We start from the raw sequence: 6,307 nt of genomic DNA, 5'->3' as shown, positions 1-6,307 counted from the left end.
AGGGCCAAAAATAGCCCGAAAATCGTCTCCAACCGAGGGCTAGGCCAGAGGGCTATGGAATCTAAGAGGGCCCCACGGAATCGGAGAATGCTAGAGGGTTGGAAGGCTAGCTGCAAACAGCCAGCTCGGGGCCGGCCAGAAAATATAGCTTTCCTGTCGGTTATAATTGACAGGAATATATTTATATTAAAAATTAAATGTATTCCTCTCGATTATAACCGACAGGATTGCTTAAAAAAAAAAAATTGAATATATCGGCTAGTCAACTAGCCATTGTAATCAAAATTTTTTTTTTTTTGGGCCATTTTTTTTTTAATTCTTAAATATTCTATTTTTTTTTTTTCCTTATAGATACCTAAACCATTCATTAAATTTAAATTCTAATTTTTTTGGTTTTTTGGGCCAATTTTTAAATTTAAGTTGTTAGATTTGAATTTAAGTTGTTGTAGTTTTTAAATTTAAATAATAAATTATGTTTTGCCCTATGGTTTTCGGTTGAAAACGATTTTTTGTGGCAGGGCTAAAACGAGTCCTCTGACCCTGTGGCCCTCGGTTGGAGACGAAGACAAATATTATCATGTATTGTTTATTAAAATATTAATATATTGAAGAATCTTGGAATGGCTAAAACAAGACTTGTGGCCAGCACTCATTTGGAGATGGCCTAAGCTGTCATCCAAAAATGTCGCACCCTCTCTCTCTCTCTACACCGCCACCGCTCTCCTCCCATTCCCACACTTCAACTCCCGCCATGTCCTCCGTCGCATTCCGCAACGCCGCCATTACTTCCCGCGTTCTTCCTTTCTTCTCCGCCAGATTCTCCCTCTACCACTCCTCCTCCATCTCACTCAAGTCCCTCAGCTCCGCTCCCCTCATTTCCCACCTCTTCCTAAACCCCAAACTCCGCTCGCCCCCTCACGCGCTTACCCGAGCATACAGCCCGGCCACCGCGCCCAAATGCCTCGCCTCCGACCCGGAGCAGCTGAAGCTCGCCAGAGAGGACATCAAAGAGCTCCTCAAGATCACTTTTAGCCACCCGATTCTCGTATCTCCATAACCCAATTCGTACATTTTCGTTTTCTTCTAAAGGCATCGAGAAAAGTTGAGCTAAAGTGACGATCTTTTCTTCGTTTTGTACAGGTTCGGTTGGGGTGGCACGATGCTGGAACTTACAACAAGAACATTGAGGAGTGGCCGCAAAGAGGTGGAGCCAATGGGAGCTTGAGGTTTGAGATTGAGCTCAAACATGCTGCCAATGCAGGTAATTAACAAACCCAATTTCTAATTGTTGTTAAATTATGCTTGTAATCTTTGTGCTGACCGAAGCGTAGTCAAGTTGGCTATCCAATTTCGAATCCTGCTTCATGTAGTTTAGTTTAGCTTAAATTAGATTATCGCTCGAATGTCAATGATAATGAGCTTACATTTCTCAAATTTAGGTCTTGTGAATGCATTGAAGCTCGTTCAGCCGATAAAAGGCAAGTACCCTGGTCTCATACGCCGACTTGTTCCAATTGGCCAGTGCTACTGCGGTGGAGGTGATTCTTAGTCTTCCTCTAACATTCGTATGAACAAAATTTGTACATTTGTGACAAATTCATTTAACTGATTGAGATCGTTTCATTTTTCAGGAGGCAGGGGGCCCGAAGATTCCAATGAAGTATGGGAGAGTTGAGGTCTCAGGACCTGAGCAATGCCCAGAAGAAGGGGAGGCTTCCTGGTTAGTAAACCATTCATATTTTTCTATAATGGTATTCAAGATAAACATGGAATTGGAATTATTTGGGTGAAGACCATATACGCTTTTGCTCTTCAATTTGCTCAATTCATTTTGAAATATTTGTCTCGGCTTGTTTAGATGCTGGCCCTCCTTCGCCTGCTGATCATCTACGTCAGGTTTTCTACCGAATGGGGTTGAATGACAAGGTGACTTTTAAGTGATGTAAACTTGGTTTCTGGACATAACAATGTGCATGTGATGGTTACTAATGAACCTGCTTGATATGTAGGAAATAGTTGCATTGTCTGGGGCACACACTCTTGGGAGGTCCAGACCTGATCGCAGTGGTTGGGGCAAGCCAGAGACAAAGTACACAGTATTGACTCAGAATCTCGTATTCACTTAAACCACACTTAACAGAAAAGAATTTGCCACTGTCAAGTGGCTTATTTAAGATATTTTCTGTTCCATCTATCACTCGAGGTTTTGAGATTTAACAACCAGAACATGAGCTTACTGAGTTGATTAAGGTTAATGCCAAATATGATATCTTTAGCCATTATTTAGTAGTGGTGGCTCACACCTACAAGCCTACGATAAATATTATTAAGGAGAAGAAGAATAATTTCACCACAATAGCTAGAAAGTTAACTAGCATTATTTTCATGGCAGAAAGACGGGCCAGGGGCACCAGGAGGACAATCGTGGACAGCACAATGGTTGAAGTTTGATAATTCCTGCTTCAAGGTATTCAAATAGTATCCCCTTATTTGGGTGTGAATTCTCACACTCCAATAGGAGGCTGGTGGGAGTTGGTACAAGGTTTTCCTTTACTCACGGCGGGTTTTCTCTACAGGATATCAAGGAAAAGAGGGATGAATATCTACTGGTGTTGCCAACTGATGCAGCTATTTTTAAAGATCCAGCATTCAAGGTAAAACAAAACAAAATTGAGAGTGATGATGTCCGATGTGTATCCTTTGTTACATTGAAATTTTGCAGATATATGCTGAGAAATATACTGAAGACCAAGAAGCCTTCTTCAAGGATTATGCTGAAGCTCATGCTAAAGTCAGCAACCTGGGGGCCAAATTTGACCCTCCAGAGGTTTGCTAACTTTCAATGTTTCCTATGTTGATTCTGTTATGGATTAGCAATCCCCCATGAATAATGCATGTTAATGCTTACTGTATGAAAACTTTATTCCTGCTTCGATTTTCGTGAAAGGGTCCTCCGGTGTTGTTTTGCCTATTAACCTTGAGACTGATTATTAAATATGATGATCAGGGTATTGTGATCAATGATGGTCCTTTGCAGCCTATACCAGAAAAGTTTGTGGCAGCCAAATACTCATCTGGCAAGGTTGTAAACGCGGAACTCCCACACCTCTTAATCAATAATCTTTTGATCAATAATTAACAAATCCCTTGCATCTGTGAGGATTGATGACAACTCTGGGGGGAACTTTTTCCGTACAAAATTTTCATGTTCTTTATTCGTACGGTTTTCTGCAGGAGTAAAAAGCCAGTATCAAGCTTTCTTGGGCTATCTGCTTTAACAATACAAGATGAAGCTATTTTCAATACTCAAGTGTAATAGTCGGGATTCTTAAATGAAGAGGAAAGGAATAAATTCAATAGTAACCTCTGCGACTGTGAATTGCAGGGAGAGCTCTCAGATAATATGAAGCAGAAATTCGGGCGGAGTATCAAGCAGTTGGTGGAAGCCCAGATAAGCCTCTACAGTCTAACTATTTCCATGATTTCATCAGTACTTGCACACATTGTTTAACATGATTTCCAGTCTTCTCAGTACTTGCACACATTGTTTCATCCATGATTTCAAACAACATCAGTACTTGCACACATTGTTTAACATCAGAGTAAGTTAAGTTTTTGAGAATCGCACATTACTGTAAACTTTTTTTTTTTTTTTTTTTTTTGAACAAATTATTGAAAACTTATGTTCTGGTAACGTTGCAAGGTGATGTTCGAGCTCATACATTTAAATAGCAAAAAATTTGCGTTAGAGCAACCAGGCTTTCACCTGTGAGGAGACATTTCTGGATCTATCACTCTGGCAGTATTTCATATCAATATTCCACTGCCATATGCGTCAATGGTTTGGGATACCGTCCACATTGACATCTGGTTTAGGCAAGTCATTTGTTCGTAGGGTTTTAAACGACGTTAGAATATCAGTTAATCCTATCTATTATTTCCAGGTTGACCATTTACCTTGATAGAAATTTGAGGGTTTTAAACGATGTTGGAATTAAACAAGGGTGTGTCAGGGGAGAAAAATATGGTTATGGAGAGAAACTCTCTTGCAACCAATATATCGTCCTAGTGGCACTAGCAATGAAGCCAGTGAGGTTGGAGTAGATTCCAAGTTTTAAATATGACGATGAGGGTACCAATGTCCTTTTACGGTCGAATTAGTGATAGTTGTACTAGTAAACGTAATATAATCCTAACATCTGTTAATTATAATGTATGTGGACGAGTTTTAGTCTAATAATATCACACTAATAATCTGTAAATCATGGTCAGGAGAAAATGCATAAATTTACTCTGCAAGATGCGTTTGTCGATGACGGCAGAGATTTTCTTGATAGACAATTTGACACGTTATGTTATTAGATTATATCGATCTCCGTTCTTAGGCAAACGAATTTGATTCGGTTTTGTAATTCAGCTTCAGGGACTAACAACGCAGCATGCCAAAACAAGACTGACTCGATAGGATTTTGTTTTCCCAAGTATGACTTATTTTCTGTGAAGCATGTGATCCTAATTTCATGACAATTTGCTATCCAGCGTTCGCACCACATCAAATTCTGTGACGCTTGTTACGAGTGGGATGCTATCTCAGTAGCACATTCTTGTTCTACTTTTTTTTTTTTTTCCTATAATATTGCACGATGATTATAATCGTTTATTTTTAGTTCACGCTTTAAAAATCAACTCCGCATAAAACAACAAAACTAAAATATATGAACAATTCAGTTAATGTCATCAAAATTTTAGGGTTGATTGAATAACATACATTAAATAGCCAAATGATTTTGTATTTGATTAATTTTTTGTAGAATAATTGTCAAATGGTGACCTTAAAGATAAACGATCTGAGTTATCATGGAACATTACATAATGAAAAGGGTGACCTTGCTAACATTCATTCTTCTTGTAAAAAGGACTTGGATACAGTACGGAACCACTATGGAGTCATTAGTTGTCTTTAATCCTATCAACTTCAAAAACCCATGTATATTTGTTTATGTATTGTATTGAAACCCTATAAACAACTAAGGCAAACTAAATTACAATGTCATTCTCCTACTTCTTTTATTTTCTTTTATCATATTTGTCTTCCTTTTCTCTTTTCTTGTGTGCAACTCAATTGTGCGTATCATTTGCTTGATTAAATACTTTAGTTGAAAAACCTTGATAATTTTCAACATTACTCTACAATATCATGTATTCATTATCGACAAGTCTCTACAAATAATAATAGTTTTTGACATATATAGAATAAACTTTCAGTATATGTTGATAGCAATTGTTAAGTACTTATAAAATGCTAAACAAATGGTCCAATAAAATCTTTTTGGCTGATATTACAACTCCATTATTTGAAAATTCTGAGTACTTGAACATGCTGCTTGGTCAAAGCACGGAGCAAATGACCAGAAGGCATGTGACTTTCCCCTTGGAATAAAAGTGTAAAGAAATAAAGAGATGATCATAAGTAGCTGAGCTCTGCAGCCTGCAGTCCCCCAATTTGGTGGCACACAGGGTTTTAGCGCAATGATTGTTCTCAATGGAGGGAGAGAGCCTATCGAGTATTGACTACTGAGTGCCGTGATAAAGCCTAACAAGCCATGGGCCTATATGGCAAAAGTTGCTTGCCCTTTTCCATATGGAGCCAAGTGAAAGGGAGCATTGAATAATCAAAACTACAAATGTTCGTGTGAAAGCAAACTCTATAATTTTAATTTATTAAATGTCCAACTACATATATCATTTTCTCTGTCACTTGTTTGAATATTTCTAGTATGAATTGGAGCATAGTATATATGACTGTTTGATCGCTAGCACTTTTGATTTGTTGGTCGTACATTCAAACGTTCATTCTCTCATTCTATATTTTGAGTTGATCTATACTAGAATTTTTGCACTTCCTTGGGCATCTTCAATGTGCTTCACAAATGAGCACCTACGTTAAAATTTAGGGAGAAGTTTGAAAACATCAATTCCAAACATGTTTCATATTATGCTCTTAAGATTATGAACGCAATTTCAATTTGACTGAGTAAACAAAAAGGACCCAAATGTATAACATCGAGGATGGAAGCAACTATTATCAGAGTTCAAAGACCAAAAATCTAAGGTTTGTTTTGTCGTAATAAAAGGGTTCAAAACCAAATATGATAGGTTAATTAAACAAGACTAATCAATAAAATTAGAGCATCTTGAATGGAAATATCAAAAGATAAATGTTAAGTGTTACTTTGATTGCTGACGTGGCAATGTACGATTTCCTGTTCTTCCAACTCATTTGTTTTTTTTCCTTGTAAATGATATT

The 6,307-nt window shown here is 37.7% G+C and overlaps 1 pseudogene across 1 annotated transcript; it reads left to right on the top strand.

The window, feature by feature from the left end:
- Window positions 1-645: 645 nt before the first annotated feature.
- LOC137746147 (putative L-ascorbate peroxidase 6, chloroplastic/mitochondrial) lies at window positions 646-3,622 on the top strand (annotated as a pseudogene). The gene is made up of 11 exons (XR_015957050.1): window positions 646-1,045; window positions 1,141-1,261; window positions 1,440-1,538; window positions 1,632-1,720; window positions 1,859-1,926; window positions 2,010-2,096; window positions 2,393-2,467; window positions 2,577-2,654; window positions 2,723-2,827; window positions 3,008-3,082; window positions 3,386-3,622. The product of XR_015957050.1 is annotated as a putative L-ascorbate peroxidase 6, chloroplastic/mitochondrial (transcript).
- The last annotated feature ends 2,685 nt before the right edge of the window (window positions 3,623-6,307 follow it).

The sequence above is a fragment of the Pyrus communis genome, chromosome 15 (assembly GCF_041283825.1).
Source record: "Pyrus communis isolate YQ-2024b chromosome 15, ASM4128382v1, whole genome shotgun sequence".
NCBI classification, from domain to species: domain Eukaryota; kingdom Viridiplantae; phylum Streptophyta; class Magnoliopsida; order Rosales; family Rosaceae; genus Pyrus; species Pyrus communis.
This window is presented reverse-complemented; position numbering and strand designations above follow the sequence as displayed.